Genomic DNA, 23,761 nt, shown 5'->3' with positions numbered 1-23,761 from the left:
ACAATTTTTTATTGTCGTGCCAATGCGTGGGTTCTACATATTTTTCGGGCGGCGGAAGTTTGACGAGAATCGAGGACGATCGATTAAAAAACATTATGACGATAATGTGATAATAGCGCACATACGACAAACCATTTGTCTGACAAGCGTAAAATTTTTTAAAATTTCAACGAGCCCGTCCGGTGAGCAATTATTATTATTATTATTATTATTTGTATATTATAATAACACAGTTGACGCAGTAAAACGCGCCGCGATAATGATAAGTCGCGTTGCACCTCAAGATGTTCGAGTGGCCGATTCCGATCAAGGCCGTCGTACCCCGTCAGCCGCTCACACTCTTCTCTCACTCGTCCTCTCTCTCACACTCTGTCTTACTCGCTCTCTCTAACACGTACACGAAGCCGTATCCGAGACTTCCGAAGAATAAATACTTAAACGACCGCGGCGCACTTCACCGTCACACGTGCACACTAGCCCTGGGCGCGCGCACGCCCGAGTTTTTTTAATAATAATACTATTATTAGTTTATTTAGTTTATTACGTATGCGCATATCGTTGATTATTATTATCACCGTCATCACAAGTATCGAGAAAGAATAATATATTATAAGACATATTATTGAACCAAATAACATTGAACGCGGGTTTTTTTGTTTACACACATATTTTTCTTTCACTTTTGGCCGATCCAGACCGCCGCGGTAATACTGCAGCAGTAGAATTTTATAAAACCATCTATAGCGTAATATACGCACATATAATACGGTTTATTGGCATACCATAATATTATTATGTCCTATATTATTATGATGGACGTGATGGGTACGATACTGCGCAACGACGGTTTTGGGATTCAGTTTTGGCCTACTCCCGATCAAGGTCGCCTCGAAACTCCCGGTGTAGAAAAACAATAACGAAGCCACGCCGTACATATATAACATGTCACATACACATTATTACGATGTAGGACGTAAACATTTTAGTTGTGTTACGATGCATTGCTCGAACACCGCAACAGGTATAGATACCACACGCGCCTAGACCTCACTTTTACTATGTTTAATTTTATTATGTAGGTACCTATCTACCTGCCTACCTACCATTACAACTATCACGATCGGAATTTTACTTCCTCAGACACGAATGTATACACATATTATGTAAGCATGACTCTTATGATATTATTATAATATTATTATGGGTATCGGCTTAGCGTTACGTCAGATCGAGGCGGCGGCGGCGGCGTCGGCGACGGCGGTTGTATTACGTCCGTCGCCCGTGGACACATAACGAACGACTGCACCAGCAGCCGCAGCCAGTGAAGACGTTAGACTCCACGTGCGTATATTATATTATTTACCTACAACATACGTATAACAGTCGTCGTCAGCGCCGATCTCGACCGGTTTTCCGGCCGACGAACCGAGTATTACGCGTCTGTTGTATTATGTTACATTATACATTATATATATAGGTTATTTCATTATATAGTGGTAGGTGAGATGTCTTACTATAGGCATATGCGAGTGGGAATGGGTGGGTAACAGTTGGAATACCGGAAAACGACTGCATAATACGAGGATAAATGCATTTGTTCAATCCGTCTACAATAAATAATTGGTCTGGGACGCCTGGGTACGTAATACTAATATAGGCATAATAATATACCTGCAGGGCGAATTCACCAAGCATGCTCACCCCTATTTTCCATTTAATAATTAATTTATTCAAGTTCTGATTTTCGTACATTTTAAATAATAAACTTAGAGATCATATATTTTTATAATTAAATAATTTGAAAGTTATTCATATGATTTTTGATTTAAGTACGTCAAAATGTGCATAAAAATGATCCTTTAAGTAATTTATAGAAGTAAAGGGGTTCTTATTTGATAAACAGAAGTTGATATCACCACATCTTATAGAGTAGGTTACAAAAAACTCAATAATTTGAAAATAATATAGTCTTTAAATACATATAAACATTCCAAAAATTAAAATTTATATATGAAAAAATAAGGGTGAACATGCTTAGTGAACCGCCCCGTATGGGTATATTTGTGTTACAGGAAATAATAATCAGAAATAATACAACTTTTTAGTTTTTATTCGATATTTTTTACTTAAAACGTTCACTTCTGCATCGTAATAATAATAATAATAAACTACACTCTCTCGACTCCAACTAGAAACCACGTATGGTAATCAATCCGGTGTCGAATCGGAAGACGTGTATTAACGATGATAATATTATGGTTACAATAATATACGATATTAAATATTATATTGTTATTTTTTTCTGTTATCGCATAATACGTATTACGTCAACGCTGCGTGTCTCAAGTCGTTTTGCACGAGAACACAAAGTTTCGCTTTTCTTCTATATGATACTGTGGTAGCGTGTTTAGTATCTTTAGGTAGGTAATTATATATATATTCTATGTCATTTTTTGGAACATAAACTCGGCGCGTTCTAATTACCACGTATGTAATTAGTGTAAACGTAACGAGTGTTTGACCTCTCAAAGCTCTCCCGAGTACGATTTTAGTCTGCTGCAGTAGGTACTCTCAGAAGCATTTTATCGAATCACGTTTTTAGACAACCATAATTGTATAATTTATTTTATTATAATATGTACTAATGTACTTATATTACTGTACGATATGCACTAACACGATTTTTTTTTTATAAAATAAACCAATGCCATAGTTTTATCTTAAATCGGATTTTCATTTCTCAGAAACGCGATAATTTATTTTATTACTGTAGATATACCAATTGTATAGGTGCTTTATATAATAATATAATATTGCATTGCATTAAAATTATTTTTTATAATATATATAAGCGGTTATCGCTAGTTTTTTAATCTAATTTTTCTAATCTATACTTTTTGGACAAAAATGGAAGTAAAGGTAATATACTAAAAAAAAAATGTTTAAGAAATACGATTCATTCATCCGAACGTAATAATACAATTTAATAATTGCCAGCTACAGTCGAAAACAAGTTTTCGATTTTGACGCGGAATCGTAAATCCAAGCCGAACGCACTATAATACAAGCCTAGCCTACAGTTCAGGTGTTGTGTAAGAACTACTTGTCTATATATTAATGTCTTCCTCATACGAACACAAATACACACATACACAGGTTCGTACATTCGAATCATTCGTATATACAGTACCTATACCACATACATATAAAATAAATAATATATCGAATATAAAACGTATCGTGTACACTCCTTATAGGTACTAATCACCGACTACCGTCGTTACATATTTTCCTATACGAAATCAGATATCGAATCGAATAATAAGTTGCCGTGCAAAGGAAACCACGCAAAGTCAGAGTGTTTGTTTTGCGATTGTCCGCGTCGTCGTCGAAATGTAATGCATAGTATATTATAATGTTACATAGGTTTTGTAAAGGGTTAAGTCAAACGTACCTATCTAATTTTCCTTCACGGTCATTAGGTCCGGCCGCGGCGCGACGTAAGCACCGTTCAATTTTGCGCTAGTCACCAGTTGACCTTCGGTCATCGACGTTGAACGGACAATAAAAACTGCATGTATGTAGGTATTATAAACTATAAATATAAAATGTTATAATGTTCGTGTGTGTAGGTAAACATATGCATACGTCTCGGCGCGATATCACCGATTGATTCAATACGATTAATAAAACACGGTCTTGAACGTTTTATTAAACGCGAAACGACGCGAACAAAAAGAAAGACATTTCGGGTTAGGTCTTTAAGTGGCGAGAGGTGGGGGGATGGGAAGACCGTTTGTTTTTACGACGACTGAACTGTTACGATGGGTCCGGGCGAGAGTTAGCCACCGCCTCCGCCGTCATCGATATTGTCGTGTACTCGTGTCGTCGTGTCAAACTACGTGTGAAATCACACGCCGAGATAGCTGTAGGTATACTGTCCGCGCGCGTAGCGGCGATGAGTTGTATGTGATTTCGAAACACAATATCATATCGTACACAACTGTATTATTTTATAATATATTTTATTATATAAGACTATAGGTATGTTAAATATTATATTGTCATAACGCATTGTTTTGTGATTCACTCGTAACCTCTGACAAATCATGACACGTTAGTAGGTACACATTACAGTAGCGCAACCAAAATGTTTTCAACGGGGGCCTTCGTTTGACGTGCCGATCGTTACGAAACGTTCTTCATAGTTGTGTTATAATTATTGCTGTTATCTTAATGCGAAACTATTACAAAATCGTTATTATTGGTTGATAATTTGCCCATGATATTATATCCTAGTTATAAATATAAACATACTTAATGAATAATTGTATGCGGCCCAAGGGGAAGAGAAGGTCCGTACACGATCGTTGCCCAGGTTGCAACCACTGACACATTATAATATTTACTAAATAACAGACTTCAACCCCTACACGCTATTCTAATAAATTCCCCAAATTATGCAAACCGGATGTTTTATCTAAAAGTATTTTCATAGCTTAACACTCATAACTTTCTTCTTTTTTTTCGGTTGCCGTGACAGCGGTTATTATCAAACATTGAATAATTTTAAAACATTTTTATATAACAGAGAGATGTGGTCGTTATAATAATATTTACTGTGCATTAACCTAAGTAAATGTTCGTATAATTATTAACTATTATTATATCGTTGTGGTGTAAGACATTAAACGCGACTATAATGCGATATCGTTAGGCCAAATAGCGCACGTGTACGAATAAATAGGTAGTGATTTTTATATTTGTTTTTTTTTTCGCCACGTCATAATAATATCTCGTCAGACTACACGATTTGCCCATCTTCGCGTACCATAACGTGTTGCAGTTACCGTTTTTATGTAAATTTAGATATCTTAGTATTATCCATTTATAAAATAATATGCACCGGCGACGAATAAATCGTGACACTCCGAGGTTTATCGACGACCTTTTATTTTCCAATTGTTGTGAAACAGCCGTTATTTCTGATATATTGACCGATTTTACGCGAGTTCGTTAGGTGTAATAATAATACGAGTAATAATATAATAAGTGGGCTGCAGTGAATGTGACACGCGACTTCGCGGGTTCTGCGTACCGTACTTCATAATATTAAACCCGCGCATTATTACGCGTATTATCCAATCGCACAACTACAACATTAGCGGGTATCTATATTATAGCATACGTTATATTATATTATACATAATAGTTGCGGTAATCGAAAAAAAATCGTGTGTATGTGCATTTGTGCGCACAACCGAACCAGTTTCTGAGGCGGAAATGCGAGTTCGGAGGAGATCGTTACCGTTACGAATATAATATAATAACATACTTACGTTCACGAAAGGTTTAATAAAGCTAACACGTAAAAAAAAAACTTGAAATTATAAGTACTACTTTATTTGTCTTACACAGTCGATATGAAAATATCATCAAATATCATAACACGGTGTGATGCAAACAAAAATCGAAATCGTCCATCCGGCCGATGAAGAGAATTTCGAGACGAGAAATTATTTTAATTTATTACTACGCATCGCGTCATGTATAAAAATGCAAATCGCGAACACGATAATATATTATAACACGTGTTTGTATATTGTGACGACTATAAGTGTTTAATATTGATTATACGAGATATTCAGCTATATATCGGTGTCCTCATCGCAAAAAATCGTACAAGGCGAATAATTCCGTTGTCGATCCAGTTCGTCCACAAACGTTGGACCCGCGCGGCACTGCTTAGGTATAACGGCACGGTGGGCTCCGATCAAGTCGGTCAAAATTAAAATATCCCAAGGTAAGGTCAAACAGATATAAAACAGATTCGGTAGTAAAATTATTATTTACAGTTTGAAAAAATAATTGAGTGTACAATTTCGCATTATTATAAAAATGAAATAATGTAATTTAATATTTTAATATGCGTATCTCCTTGAAGCTTAAAAACAATAAATTAATAACGTCCAAGCATGTTTCACGGATAACGAAGTACAACAGGTCTTATATGCTCAAATATCAATGTTGTTGTTTTATTTTTGTTTCGAGTAAGGTTGTCTTTTTGGTCGGGGTGGGATGAGGGGTGTTGTATAAAAAAAATTTAAAGAAATCGATGAAAAAATTTGAACAGATAACATCCTACACCTACGACATACGATTTCATATAGGTATTATATAAATCTATAAAAACTCGTTAAATCCATCGAAACGATACGCGTCAGCGACAAGAGCTAGCTAAAATGGTTGAACATTATTATATGTCGATTTGCTTCTATATATTATAGTTCTACATAATTGTAATATAACAACAGTATATATTATAATTAACGTAATTAGCATTATATTATTATTGCAGTATCTCTCATAATCAGTAACAAAACCAAATTTATACAAGTATATGCATTATTATATACATGCGCATTTATATAGAACATTTGAACGCAATGTTCGTTATTTACATTTTGTAAAATGATGAGTAATCAATATTAAAATGTATTGTATACTATAATATTACGAATAATGTATTCAATAACACATACAATTACAGAACACTGCAGCACGCGATAAAGCCGTGAAGTTTTTAGTGTTTTATCACTTCAATAATCTATTAGCGAACATATTTTCATTTAAAAATCATTTCTTACAAACTGGTGTTAACACGTAATTATTATAAAATAAATGCTTATTAAGTATCAATAACACAATATTATGTATTATACATATTATTGTGGTTTGCAAGCCTATACAGACCACATTGCATTATATTATACATATAATATAACAACAACTGCAATATTTCAACCTATATGCATAATAATATTAAATAATTTTTATCGGTAATCCAAAGTCTTTTTCAGATGAAATTATGAAATGTATGTATATATCTACTATGATTTGGTACGAAATTGCATAACTAAAACGGTGGTATATAATGTGTCATAAAACTATATTTTTTTCTACTATTGGTGAAATTTTTGTTTTTCACTGTGCAATACATCATTATACTTATTATTATTATATATGTCTAGCTATTATTATTATTTTTTTTTTTATGAATAAATATCTAATCACGTACAATAATCCAAGTAATTTATGCAATAAAAAATTATTATAATTGAGATATATATATTTACCATACAATAAAATGTATGATTTTTACGAAGCATATTATATTATTTTTCATGGATATAGGTACATAAAAATCTAATATTTAAACAAAGCCATTAATCAATGGTGTTAAAATTATATTTTTTTTTCGCACAATTTAATAATAAAAAATAATATTAATTTATAGCAGCACTATAAAAAAAGCAACCGACGATCGATTAAAAGACTTCCAAATAAATTTAAATTGAGTGCGACGAGTTTAAGTAGTTTGATTATGAAAACTGTGAAGATTATATAATTATAGGATAAAGAAAATGTATTGACACTAATTGTATTGGAATATTTTATATTGCTCTAAGACAGTATACCTAATTTAAATATTTTATGACCATATAACCATATACTACGTATATTAAGTTACAATTGTTAAAATTTGTTATTTGTCTAAAGAAAACTATCGATTACAGTTGGTAAACTATCTTACAATGATTACACATGTATACCTTACACCTAGGCTAAAGTTTTTAGTGAAATAGCTGTAATGCTGTTACGAAAGTGTACTATCGTACTGGTGTGTTATACAATACATAAATATTTATTTATTTGTTTATTTAAATAATAATATTTACTTATAGTCTTGCGACTCTTAACATCGATTTTAAATATTTATCGGGTTAGAATGGTTAGATTATAATTAATACTAATAGAATTATTAATTGTGATCACTGATCAGTTTTAAAATAAGAATTTATTTATCACGGACTCGTAGATAAATACAATTCTAATATAAATAATATATTCGTCGAATGATCGCGACGACAATAATATTGTTTGAAAGTTTTGAAAAAAAGTCAAATAAACTATTTGAAAAATTTAAAAATGACATGCATACGATACACATAAATAAATGTGTACATATAGGTACACACACATACACACACTCCCATATTATTGTGATTGAATAGTTCAAGCAGGTGTGGTGCATTTTGTTTACAATAATTTAACCAAAAACTATAGATGAAAAGCGGTCATTATATTATACTTCTGACCACTTTGTACATAATAATATTCTATTATCCCAAAAAACATACTTATCCGTAAATCATAAGATATTCCTCTTCTTTCACAGTTGAAAATAATAATTTTCATTTATTTTATTGATTAGTCTGATATTATAGAGTTATAATGTATAAATAATAATATTTCATATATTATGATAAACGCGGTATACTAATGCATATAACTATGCGCATCAGTTTCATTTTGATCCTAGGCCGATTGATGTTAAGTTATGGACAGGTCTTATCTGGGCCATGTCCACCCGGGTCCATGCCAACGATAAAATATGAGTTTCCGTGACGGGATAACACAACGGTAAAGTTATTTCCGAACGACAAACTCGAGGTCAACTACGGAATGCCACTAAAAGTGTCCGAGTATATAATATTTATAGAAAAAAATAACTCATATTGTGTGTTTATTTGCAGGTGTATAGGCATAATATAATATACATTTATGAAGGCGAATGGAGATTTTAACGCCCCACGTCAACGTCTATCCCGCTGACCACACTCGACGAACTGTCACGTATTATGATAGCGATCATTAAAAGACATTTTGTTCCACCTATCAATATATGTAGCTTATTGGAAAGGAGAATAAAAATATATGTTAAATAATAATAATATAATATAGTGTGTGTGTACGTGCGAGTTAATGTATATTTCAATGTATAAAATATGACCTATTCAGTTTATAAACGTATTATCAATAATTTATTTTTAATCGTTTATAATTATTATAATTATAATTATAATATTATAATTAACAACATTACCATAATATTGTATTATATAGTTACAAAACGATTTGGAAAAACAACTATTTGAATTCAATCAATGAATTTCTAAACAAAATTTACGGAATCGATTAAATCGAAAACAATGGTCGCGATACAAAATATAGTATCATAATAAAATAACTTCCACAATTTTGGAGTTTTACATAATATATTATACATATTATCATTTTATGAGTATTATCAAAACATGATAAGAATAAATCTAAATAATTTTTTTCGAGTATATCATTATTATTCGTTAATTTTATTGTGACCGAAATCGTTAAAAATCAATAGAATTTTTTCTTACATAATGCTATGGCCCGTGACAGTACAAAAAAATAATACATCATTTAAAATCGGTTTAATAGTTTAGTACAATTAAGTACGTCGTGTATGTTATGCTGTTGACCTTAAATATTGTGAAATGGACTTACGCTAAAAAATAAACAAATACATTGGTACCTAATATTATATGTACATACATACACACTTTACAATAAAGTTCAATAATAGATAATAGTTAAGTTAGTATATTTTTGTTTATTAGAAATTTATGCAGTTTGTAGATATATGTAATTTCATGAATTGTTTGCAACAAACATTCTACCTGATATAAAATGTATGCTGTGACCTGCAATGAAAAATATATAAAAACGATAAAAAAAAAAGATAAGAATATAGATTTCAAAACACAGTATAAGTATTTTATGTACTTAATATTTTATATGTATAATAATTATAATAAATAAAATAAAACTTTTGTCAAGTAATTAGCCAAGTATAATATTATTTCCAAAACAAAATATATAAAATCATAATTTATAAAATATATATACATGTCTAATACTCAAAAAAAATGTTAATGATATATATAAAATATTAATGGTTACATAACATTTATACTCAGGTTCCAATTTTTGAAAGTTCTCTAATTATTATCATACAATTATTATTTTTAAACGTTATAATAAATCATAGGAGCTTTATCACATATTTTACTTGTATTATTGAGTTATTTTGATTAGCAAATGTTTTCTTGGAAAGGGACACATAATACACATTATATTTCAATTTTTAATTTGGAAATGATGTATATTAATTAATATATTATTAATTGTACAAATATTTTTAAATTTAAACTAGTAGTTTATTAGCTTTATAATTTATAATATATACATATATTATACACTATAAAGAGACTATTAACAAGTAAAATGTTAACTATTTAAATATATATAATGTTATAGTTTTAATAGTTATTATAACTATCTTCTTAATTTGTTTATAATGATATTGATACTTGTATTGGTATTGCTAAGTATAAATTAAATTGCGTATAATTGCGTTTTATTTTACAATTTAGTCATTATTTATATTAAAAAAAAATAGCTTTGCGTACATAAACTGTCTTTATGGAAATTTTTAGATTATATTATATATTATATGTATTGTACAAATCTTAACCTTTTCTATTTCACTGACTTAAATATTGAATGACAGCTCAACACTTGCCAATACAATATCATATGAGATTTTCAAATCAACGTAATATTATTTAAACTGAAAATTCTGGTTTCAAATTAGTTTATTCAACATATTTTTTGGTGTAAACTTTGGACGAGTGCCTCATATTAAATCATTATTGGTAAGGTTTAACTTTTGAAAAATTTATCTACATAGTATTATCTTTATTATTTTCCTATTTGGTTACTAAAAAAGATAATTACGGTTTTCCCACGATCCTGAGCATCATCAAAATATTATGTACACGAGTACACGCATTATCACGTGACTAAAATGACTAAATCAAATAATGCACTACCTCTAACTAGTAAGTAATTGATGACAAGTGTTCTATCCCTTCTTAAAATGACCTCTTTTAATTCTAAGATGAATTAACAAGTTGAACCCACGATGAATAATAATAATAATGATATTATATTAACGGGATTATGGTTGAAGTGAAAACAGTTTTAATATTATTTTGAAATTGTACCTATTTATGATTATTCTATTATAATTTTAAAACTTGAGTGCTTCGAATCAGATTGGTATGTAATACATTAAACTTTTACGTTATCTTGGTTCAAACGAAAAATCATAACAAGGTTTAGTTTATTTTTTTTTTTAATTTTAATTCTTCAACCTAAGCTAACCATTCGTGTAAATAATGGCAAAACGCTAAAAGTTGTTGTTCTAAGACAGACGACTATATAAACAAGAGGCAATTGACGAGATGAACTTAAAACCCAAATATATAGTTAATACGATTATACGAAGGTTATAACGTCACCGTGAGCTTCTAAATAAACCACTACAATACACAATTAGTGATTACAGTTTGATATTGTTAAATGGACCTATTTTTGAACAATGAAAAACGATGAAATAACTGAAATAATATAATGTAATTTATATATATATACGTATGCGTCACCGTTTTCCGTGTAAATGCATGTCATTACTTTAAAATTTATATTATATATCTTCCACCGTGCAGCGAAATCCTATGTAAAACGAAAAACCGTAAACTATAAAATGCGTTATGTATGGTCATTACCAGCTAGGTACCTCGTAAATTCTATAGAAAGTGCGTAATTAAAGTCCGGATTAAAAAACACCAAACTCGATAAAGTTTAACAACTAGGTAAAATCATTATTTTATAAAACGCCTTCCTGTTAAATAATAATACATGCATATATTCGAAACGTAAGGAAATCGTTGAAGACTACTTATTTGATAAAACAATCATATATATGAATTATTATATAGAAACATATTTAATGGACATCGTTCTCGGCCGCTATACTGTAACGTTTACGATACAAGAAAAATAACTTTGGTAAATAACACATATTATTATAATATTATAACAGCGTTCATTTCTTTTATCTCAGACCTTTCCAATAAATTATTCCTTTTGAACGTTTTAACGCCGCGCAATATGGTTATACGACGAACCGTGATGTAGCTATTTCAGCCTTGTACGATTTATATGTGATGAGTGATGATGTATAATATTTTAAATAATATATACGAGTTTAATCGAAATAAATTTCTTTACATGTGTGAACAACATAATTGTATTATTGAAATGAATTTAATAACTAATATAAAGATAACACAATAAAATATAAATTATTGTGTATGATTATTTTTACTGTATTGATATTATTTATTGAAAAAGCAATTTAATTTATTGTTATTAATATCATTATTAGTATACTGAATGCGCATTTGTGAGGCTCAGTTTCAATGATGATGTACTACGAGAAGTCTTATATTAATAATAATCGGTCAGAAATTCGTCATCACGCCGTCAATGTTATACATTGTGTGCTTGATATGAGTAGGTTTAATGAATAATGTGCGTGTAACAAACGCGGCATCGGCTCATCTATTGTTCAATTAAATCACTGATTATTTAGTATTATAATATTATTGTTGTCATCCGTCAAACGATTAAAACAAAATAATATAATATAGTTTTCAAAAATCTATGAAAATAAAAAAAATTGAATATGTTTTTTTTTTTTTTAAGAAACAAATCAAATGCCGCTACAGTTAGCTGACTCGTTTGCGAAACTATCGATACACAGCCATGGAGTAGCAGGCAGTTATACACATATTATTATAATATAATATACCGGAGAACCATTATTACGTACTCGTGCAGTTGTACACACTCGAGACAATGGCCGGCGCGAGTATAGCGTACCTGTGGAAAATACGAAGGACGAAAAGTTTTGAGATTGTCGTCGGTGAAGACGCGTGCGCGGGAAGGGGGGCCGAAAACAACCGTTTGGCCGTCCGCCGGTGTGCGAATCGAGGACAAGTCGCAGCGGCTGCGGGCGCAATATTGTGACTGACGTGTCTCTTGATCCACTCGGCGCGTATAATATATTGTACGTCGTATTATATAGTCAAAGGCTAATGTCAGGGCCGTCCGGATCGCCAGTTCGCATAACATTATAAACACTATTGCTCAATACTGTACCTATACCTAAATGATATATATATATATATATTTTTTTTTTTATGTTTTTCGTTTTGTCGGTCGTTTAGATATTATTATGATATATTATTCTTGCGTGTGCGTATAACGGAATTTGAGCGCTAGACGCGAACGTATAACATAGTTGAGGTTAAACGCTCCGACCGTCGGCGTATTATATTTTAATATAATACCCATTCGATATATCGTACAGTACGAAATATTATTAGACGCATTATGCATCCGTCGTAAAATAATAATATGATATTAACAATTAAATCAATTTAATTTCGTTTACATTAGTATATATATATTAAATTTTATATTGTTTTACACACTGATATGAAATAATAACATGTGTTAAAGTTCAAAGACATATGTCGAATATATTGGACTAAACGCTCTGCAGATTGTACACCTCGAGTATACGTCGACGTGACATTTGATAAAATAATAAATAATATTACAGTATTTATAACTTTAGGTCAAACTTATCATGGCGAAATAACTAATTGACAATTCGATAAATCATAAACGGAAATTTAATAAATAAACGAACAAACGATAGTTGTTAACGAATATGTATTCTTAATTATTATTCATGTGAAGTAAGTTCCTATCTGTGTTAAAAAAAGACGCGTACATATATCGAACGTTGAACTTAGCTCACTAAAAATCATTGATTTTTTACATTTTGGTAAATCCTTGTTATCGATAATAGATAATGAGTCAGAATTATATTTAAAACCTTTACATGAATCATTTATATGTACTTATTTTTTCATTAAATGTATAACTCATCAAAGTTAATCTAATGGCCGTACGAATAGCATATGCATACATTTCAATAAATTTACCATCCTAATAAATTTTCAATCATACTATTATTTACATTCTAACTAAATATAATACGTATACCTAATATATATAAATCGCCTTAAAGCTATGTAGAATGAATTAATGTAAAAAAATATCGACTTTAATTTTTTATACTGTAATTTAAAAACAAACAACACTCTTTAAGTTTGTTTATTCGATTTGGCATACCATAAATTTTAGTTAACGATTTTTCATGCTCCAATTTTGTTTAGTTTATACCTATTTAATATAACGTCATAAATAATAAATGTATTAAAAAAAGAAAAAAATAGTTCCAAAATAACAACCTAATGACCCTATTTGCCTAGTCACGGGGACTTAATCAGTTCACCAAACACGTATGCGTCTTTGATATCTATCTATAAATATTCGTTCGTAACAAATTCTAACCATTAACTGTTGAGCACCATAAAAGTTTCATACACACACTTGTGTATACAATTATTTACTTATACAAAATTAAAAATAGCCAGGAGTTATTTTCGAGATTTATTAAATAATTATGATTATCATCCTCATCCACCTAAATGCACCGATTAATCGAATGTTGGCATAGTGTAACCTTTTGAAATATTACGACTAGGACTTGTCAATATATAGCTCATCGTTAAACTATTACTATTTTATTCAGAAATAAAAACTTTAAATAAATCGAATATCGTCATTCATAAACTAATTAAAAATATACACTATATAATAATTATACCTATCAAGAAAATAATGGTTCTGACTTCTAATTAGTTTTAGTTTAAGAATTAACAAATTAATTTCAGTCAAAAATCATTTAAGGTAAGTTCATATCTATTATAAATATATATTTTAAATGCTTATACTTGATTTCTTAAAAAGATATTTTAGAACTAATAATAATGTACTTCAACAAATATTAATTTTGTAAATTGTAATAGATCAAGGTGGCTGAACGCACGAACTAACAATTATTTAAATGTTTTGAAAAGAAAATTTAAATTTTTTTATGACAATGTAAAGGCAGTATCATTACACTTGGTTGTATGTATTTATAGTGTTTTAACGTCGTATGAAACATTATTGTGATTACATCGTGATCAAAAGTATAATTGCCTGGCAATTATTTTTAATCACATTGTATTTTTTTTTTAATTTAAATTACAAATAATTTGACATTAATAAGATATCAAAAATAATAATAGTTGAATACAACTAAATATCTAATATATCACACACACAGCTGTAATGATTTCGAAGAGCGTGGATTCATAAATGAAAATGAAAATGTGTTTGGGTTGTTTTTTATATTGCAGGAGACAGACCTAAGGGGATTAGTCTAAATTTTGTCATCTCTTGTGATAGACCTATAATTATTACACTTAAAGTAGTAAAGCCAAACATATTTTTTACAGCTATATAGTGCAAGTAAATAATACGTTTACTACATATGTATCGGACACACTTTTTAATAATGTTTTAACATGCAATAGAATATAATAATCGATAATATTTTTTTTATATTTTAACAATATAAAAATAAAAACGAAAAAAAATAACAAACCATAACGTTAATCACGTTAATAGACCATTTATTTAACAGACATTTTCTAAAATTCTTTAAAATACATTGTGCCTCTCGGACAATAATATGTGTATGATACTAGGCTTATACATATAAATATATATATATATATATAATGTCAATTATAAATCAACATGTTTAAAAATCCAAGGTTTCGAAATTTTGAACCCTATGTAGGTACAAGCATTATCATTATTTGTATTTTATAGCGATTTTTTACTGCGCATAACAATCTAGAAGTTTCGAACAATTTAAGATTAAGATTAACAAATAATTAATTATTATCTATTTCATAAAAACAATTTGGGATTAAGTGTAACGCTTAAGTATAGCCGAGTATATTTTATCGATTTATGTACAAACGAAAAAATAATAACATCTCGAGTCCGACATTACGTTGCAAAATATGTTTTTTTTTAAGACTTAAGACACAGAAAAGTAAAATCAGCATTCAAAATCGCATCGAGCCAGACTTATTTCAAGTACCCAAAACTTGTCGATCACTCTAAGATACTATGTATGTGTTAAAAACTTATAAAGTCTAAATTTGAAAACTCGTCAAGTAGGTAAACACGTATTGGGCATCGGTTCGAAATCGGTTCAGAAAATATTCTACGACATTTGTCAGAGAAATCGTAGTAGAGCTGGCTTTGATAATTATTGTCCAAATAGATAAAAACAGCAATTTAGTATTTATTTATTAATTTCTACAGAGATTGAACCAACGATCGGGCGGACAATTTGTTCGAGCGATTATTGTAATTTCGATCAACGACTGTGTCGATATTATAACACAGTTACATATCATAATATTATATTATACGAGTATATTATGGCGATAAAACCGCAATTAAACACGCAATCGTAGAAAAGTTTGGCGAACGAAACAATGGGTGGATACAGATATAATGATATATAATATAAATACGCGGAATTATTATCGTTTGTACCGCGTACGGTTCGTCCTGTACAATAAAAATATTATAGTAAAATATTACAATATTATGTATAGTAAACCATCGGTAATATAGGCAGGTACCAGGTATATATTAAATCGCGTATTATTATACATACAAACGCCATGGCGTTCAACGAGACTTCCGCGTACGAAAATAAATTAATTATTGTAATAATAGTAAAATTATTACCGCAATATAATGTAGTAGTTATAGGTATAACACTGTAGAAGTAAACTCGTTTCTTGCGTCCGATCATCTCAACGAATTACATTCAATTTTAGACGCAATTAAAATTTCCACCGTGTCCGGTAGTATGAGCGTACGCCGGGATTCGTGCTACCATATAATGTGCATTATACATACGTGTGCGAATACGTCGGAGCGTGTTAAGGAAATAATAATAATAATAATAATAATATTATATTATGCATAATATTGTTATGCCGTCGTAATATACGCATACGCAATAGCCACTACACGGTACATCATTTCATCGAAAAAGGGAATGTGCGCGTTGTAATATAATGTACAACTTTTTTCGGACGGTATCTATGCATATTACATTTACATGCCATAATTCAGTTCGGATCCGGAAAATCTTAATATTTTATTTTTTCTCGATAACTTTCGTGGGACTCTGTGAGTATCTACCTAATATGTTGCACATACCCGACGCACCGACGGATTTTGCCCATAGTTTACATTTTTAATATTTTAACCGTTCTTCAGCTATAATATTATGAAATCACGATAATGCATTTTTTTTTATTTTAAATCAAAATTGTTTATGAAATGCTGCAGCAATTCCGTGCCACATTCTCAAACCTCTAATATTATTATTCAATCTTCGAAATGCCACACACGCGCAGGGTACGACGTAATATTATACGCACAAATAATATATGCTTATATAGGCATATTAATGTCATAGAAGGCAATTTTTTTTTTGTCGTACTGATCACGAACAGCTTCCTAGGGGTGCTTTTATTCCCCGTGCGCCAACCGGATCCGGGGTGCTTGAAATAACACCCAGTGCCCGCGTCTATTTTTCGCAGTTTATTCACATGGTCGACGAACGACGATAAAAACCCATTGGTCTTGACACGCGCGCCGGTCTTATGACAACTAGTAAAAATCGTCTTCAAGTACCCGAAAAACCGCGTCCGCGGGACGGAGACTCGAGGGAGAAAAGTAAACACTTTTCATTGTGTAGTCTTTCTCCTGATTTTACTATGATCGCCGTTCATTAATATGACCACGTGTCACTGCTGCAGTATTCATATTATACTATACTCACGGGAGGCGTACGTGTAAATGTTCAAGTGCGTGTGTGCGAGAGCGCTGAATATTCCTTTGTGTGTGCGCGCGCGCTAGACGACAGTTAATTGCAGAAAGTGAAGTGGAACGATTATGTTTGGGCCACACTAATCGTTTCGGATTTTGGCGAAATCAATAAATTAATGACGTGCACATTAACGACCAGCTGGGGTATGTGTATGCAGTGTAGATATATGTATAGTGTAATAATTTTACATATTATAATATAATATAGGCATTCAGCATTTTTAATGAACATCAATGAGCGATCGCTGCAGTGAAAGCGTATCGTGTCAAAGTCAAACCGAATAATATTACAATGGGCGAAAAAGACAAAAAAAAAAAATAATAACATAATATTAATATCTACTACGTGGAACCCGCCGCCAGATCGTAGCTGAGTAGACCTACCTACTGGCGCGCGAGCCAACAATTATAGCCCTTTTGTTTTCCCGTACAGAAAATAGTCCTGCAGAGATGGCCCCGAGATGTTTTAGATTTTTTTTTTTTAATTTGTTTGTTATTATTGTCATTTTTTTATTATTCGCACAATTAACTTTTCTGTGAAAACGTCAACACCAACTCTACCGACATCATAATATATAAAAATTAAACAATCTAATACCTATGTAATTTTTACGTTTGTCGTCGTCGATTAAATCCCCTAGCCAATATTACATTATTTGAAAGTCCATACTACAGTCAGATGTTAATTATGTAAAAACGCATACTTTATATGTAATACCTATACAACACTGCTACAGGAGAGGTAGATATACCTATATTATACACGAGATTAATAATCATTATTAGTGCAGTATGGCCCGAGGAAAAAAATATTTTCCGTGTACATTACACGATGTGATTCTGCGGCCAAAATTAAATCTAAACAAATAAGATTCAACCAACCAATAAGCAAACAGTCAAATAAATATGTAATTTTTTTTTATCGACAAAAACTTAAATGCATTCAATTAATTTATCACGACGCACTTAATAATTATTTATCAGGCTATTAAAATAATATCGTTCATTAAATTATATTGAAATGCTATTATTTTAAGCAATATAATATCGCACAATAATTTCGATTAATAGTAGCCTTAAATCTACACTCTTTATACATGCAGCTTACAGAGTGCGTATTAAATGGTAACGAGGGGATAAAGGGAAAAATTAGCAGACAATACAGTATATAACAATAGAGCTAAACCTTACAAAAACCGTGGTCCGGTTACCAAGTACGATGTTAATAGAAAAGAGTCGTTATAATATTTGGACGCTTTTACGACACGCATACAAATCCTCTCGGACATAATTTGCGATAAATAAAAAAATGAAATAAGTATAATTTAATAGGAGAGAATAAATGCTTTTAGTTGTTTTGACTCTGCATACGCTTATGGTTAAAATTTGAACTGTTATTATAGCGGAATAATAGGTATAATGTATTTATGTACCATTTTTGAAAGTAATTTCCTGTAAGGTACTACCTACCTACACATACTTTAAACGTATATTTTACGAGAAAAAATGTCATTATAGGACACAAAAAAAAGAAAATGTTTAAAAAAAAAAACGTGAAAAAGTGAACAATCCACCGATAACGAGTACCTACATCATGAATGATGGTATGTTTCATCGAGAACAGCAGCCCTCGTGCCAACGGTTAACATACTCGATTCCAGAATCATTATCTATTCTACTACATTATATTATGTGTACTATGACTGTATATTAAGTTACAATAAACTTGATAAGAATCTTTATATTATATTCACCTATAAAGTTGTTATTGTTCGATGCAGTCCGGTGGTGAAGTGACAATAAAACGATTATTCCTGTGCGTACGTGATTGCGGTGGTTGGCTGTTATTCTGACATCAACAATACTCAAGACGGAAGTAAAAATTAAAAAAAGAACTTTAAAAATGCGTTGTGGGCCGGGGTGCGTGCGGGTGATGAAATGCGAAATAATAAACGACGAGTATGACAGAAAAAAAAATGTTTGAACGAGAAGAAAAAATAGATGAAAACAAAAAAACGATATATAAATTTACATAAATAAAAAATTCGCGGTCAAACAATAATAATAAAAAAATAATAAAAATAAATCACAAGCGGCACAAAACGAATAACGATATATAAATTTTTTTTTTTTTTGAATACGTATAATATAATATTATAACGACGATATCAGTTATAATAATTAATAATATTATATATAAATGTAAACGCGAGCGGGTGCATGTCGTGTTTGCGAAGAGAGCGCGAACCTTGCGCGGAACGACTACTGCTTATTTGCCTGCGACTACACGACGTACGACGGCTAGCGGCGGCGGCGGCGGCGGCGTTGGCGGTGGCGGTGTCGACGGCAGCAGCGGTAACGTGTTGACGACGTGCCCGCGCAACGGAACTCATACCGTCTCTACAGAAATGAGATCTGACGGTGAACTCGCGATGCGGCGGCGGCGCAACCGGTACGCACACACACGCACACGCGCACACTCTGTCACACACACACACACACGAGCGCGCGCGCGTCGCGAGACGGACGGACGTGTGTTGTATGTATTATTATTATATTATTATATCGTGTGGATGGAAAAAAAAAATAAAAAATATACACATAAATATAAATGAATGTACGCGCGTAAGTGTGTGTATAATGATAATACGTCACGTGTATTGTATATTATGCGGTACGGACGCGAGGGATAGGAGATAGAATGATATAAAATAACAGAGAGAGAGAGACGGAGAAAAATAGAGTTATTGACTGTCGCGGTCCGAGCATGGCGGGTGACTATATACGCCGTCGTGTGTCGTGTGGTATCCAAAAACGAGATGTGACGATGACACCGGTAGTAGTTTTGTGGTATTTGCCATTTGGTTACGAATTACGGCGATTATTGCGCGTGTGGTGTGCCACGAGGGTTGTGGGGATGTGTACTGCGAACACGTCCAGCGCGCCGTCATCGTCTCCCACTCGCGGGCCCACGTATACGTACAAGGTTGACTCCTCGGAATGGCTGAAACGCATCGCGGTCCATGTGATATTTGATTTTTTTTTCTGCGAGTGCGACCGATTTTACAATGTTATAATAATATATATTCGCCGTTGCAATTGGCACGCTCGTGCGCCAAACGAAGCGTAGAATAGACGAAAAACTGCAGTGGGTAGGAAAAAAATCTCGCACTCGATATTATAATCTGCCACGACCGAAACGTTTTCCGTTATATCGCCGCACACGCCAACTACATAAATGTATAGTGTCGCCGCGTCGGCTAAATTTTTTGATTTTTTTTTTTTCGTTCCCAAACCGCCTCTGCAGAGGGATTCCCGTGCGAATAACAGAATCCAGACAATAAGACGAATGTACTATATACAAAACGATTCGCTCCGATCATGCAGTAATATTATAATACTATATACGTATTAGTAAATTATTGTGTACACGGTGACAATAAAATTATCATGCATGCTTTATTATTATACTGTCACAATGAGCCAACGTTGTCACATGTATGTGCTAATTGATTTTTCCGACGTGTTAAAGAGTTACAATATTACTGTTTTCAGACTACTTGGCCCTGCATATTATTATTATTATTATTATTATTATTATATATTATATAACATATATACATAGTACATACCTATATGTGAGCCAACGTTATGTAATTTTCCATCATGTTATTTTACTTAAACATACGAATGATACTTTATTACATTAATACGAACCTATGTTTTCAATATCATAACAATACAATATATGTATGGTAATACTTAATATAGTATTATGTTTTATCTATAAATCACGAGGATCATAATTATATCGTAAACATCGATTTTTAATAATGAGCTACCAATGCATCTACATTTCATTAAAACGTCCCCGGGCGTTTTAGTTAGAAATCTGTCAAATATGTCTTGAAGAAATATAACCGTATTATTCAATACATAAAAGTATTATATAAAAATGCTCGTTTTACACTTATACATTATGCAATTTAAAAATAACTTAGGTATTATAATATTATATATTAAATATACATTTTAACCGTTAATAATTATTCAATAGGTAATCCTCAAAATACTTAAATGATAAATAAAATATATATGGCTCCTATTTTATATGCGTATCCACAGTAAACATTATTATATGAGAGTTTATACTCAATATAATAATATACATTTATTAAACATAGATAATGTAATATTGTTGCATAACAACGGACAATTTATAAGCTGACTACTAGAATAAATACCAAGTTAAGTCTTATCATTTTGAGTACAGTCAAACAAAATATTTAATTAATATTTAACAACATCGGTATTCGATGATACAAAAACTAGTAAATAAACCAATTTTTTGTCAAAGATCGTATACCTATAAGACACTAAAAAATAATAATTAATAAATAAAAATACATCGTGTTTACAGCTCTCACGTCTCGATGTCAAAAATATCTATTTTATAAAATATGTATCATTATGTATCATACTATCAAATTGTGTGTTATCAATAGTCAATGTGGATTACAATAATTGACAATGGAAAATATTATCACTAAGTAACTTAAATATGTATTTTTTTTCAATATAAAATATAAACGAAATCATAAAAATTGGTGAAAAAAGAATAGAATATTGTCTTTCCAGCTCACCTTCCTAAAAATTAAATTTTTTCTGGACAAATGCTAATAGTTAATGGTTTTAACAGTTTTATTATGTTTTAAGTTGGGTATAGAAATGCACATTTATGAATAAACAGTCTTTGCGGGCAAAACATAAAATTAATAAAAAATCTATAATTATGTAAATATAATAACAATAAATTATTTGAAGTCAAAAATCTGTAATTTTGAAGTGTGCGATAACTGCGATGTACATAAAATATTTAAATAACAAATAATATGAATTTATTAGGTAAATCGTTTAATGTTTAAATAACTTCATTTTTTTTTAAGAAATACCTACATTAATTTCCAAACTAAATGATATTATGCACAATATGTAAAATTACATTACAATAATTAATTAAATTTTGTTATTAAATTATTGACTAATTTTCATTATTTTATTATAAAACAATACAACATTATATTTAAATATAATGATGAGGTCATAAAGATTTTACAAGTGTAATTTATAACCGATAGAAATTATTTAATTGTTAAATATTAAATTATAAACAATATATTTGTATAGCATAGGTATAAGACACATAACACATAACAAATACGTATTATATATTTTACAGTACAAAATATAATATAATATTAAATATATATTATATAATATATTATGATTCCTATAGCTAGTACAACCTTCAAGCCATTATTAATTTAATAAACAATTTAATTTTTGTATCAGTATGTTTTCTACTAATCCAAATATATTAACATATAAACAATAGTATTCAAGTAAATTATTTATAATGATAAAATTGTATTTTAATTTATAATTTATAAACTTATTCATGTTAGTATTAAGCTTAGTATAGTATTGCTGAGCTAATATTCACTAATTAACTTATAACTATTAAGCTTCCTGGTTAATTTGGTTTGACTTGTAACAATAATTTATGGATAAAAAATTAATTTTTTTATCAATTTTAGTTACATTGCTTAAAAAACTTGGTACCTAACTAAACATTGATAATTTTAATAATATATTTAATTTTTTTCATAAATGCAGTGCACCTATTGGAAAGCATTAAGAAAAATTAATTAAAATAGAAATTGTTTCAAGGAATAATATTTTTTAATAAAGAAAATATTCAAAGTTCAATATACAACACAAATAAATGAAATTAAAATAATTTATCATACTTAAAAAAAATCAAATTTATTGCAAAATAAACTTTTTTTTTATTAACTCAACAAAATATAAGTATACACTTCAATTTCTGTGAATATATTTGTATATACTTTTTACGGTAATTAAAAGATACAAAAATATTATTAGAACAGTACAGATTTGGATTTGAAATTTGATACAAATGTTATACTTTAACCGTGATCATTTAGTTATTTATCCGGTAGTTTTTATAAATATGACAAAACTATTAAATAAATTAATGTATACCACTATAATATAT

The 23,761-nt window shown here is 30.4% G+C and overlaps 1 protein-coding gene across 2 annotated transcripts in view; it reads right to left on the bottom strand.

The window, feature by feature from the left end:
* LOC132918556 (phospholipid-transporting ATPase ABCA1) overlaps positions 1–23,761 on the bottom strand; it is a 46,200-nt gene that overhangs the window by 16,934 nt on the left and 5,505 nt on the right. Inside the window, exon 1 of one of the 2 annotated variants that reach the window (XM_060979827.1) lies at positions 19,437–20,087. The exons of the other annotated variant lie outside the window; for it this stretch is intronic. The gene's annotated coding sequence lies outside the window, so the exon portion shown is untranslated. Of the gene's footprint in view, positions 1–19,436; positions 20,088–23,761 lie in introns of those variants that run through there. 2 annotated transcript variants of the gene reach the window in all.

The sequence above is a fragment of the Rhopalosiphum padi genome, chromosome 1 (genome assembly GCF_020882245.1).
Source record: "Rhopalosiphum padi isolate XX-2018 chromosome 1, ASM2088224v1, whole genome shotgun sequence".
Taxonomy (NCBI): Eukaryota; Metazoa; Arthropoda; class Insecta; order Hemiptera; family Aphididae; genus Rhopalosiphum; species Rhopalosiphum padi.
The sequence above is the reverse complement of the archived record's forward strand: the minus strand, read 5'-3'. Positions and strand labels throughout refer to the sequence as shown.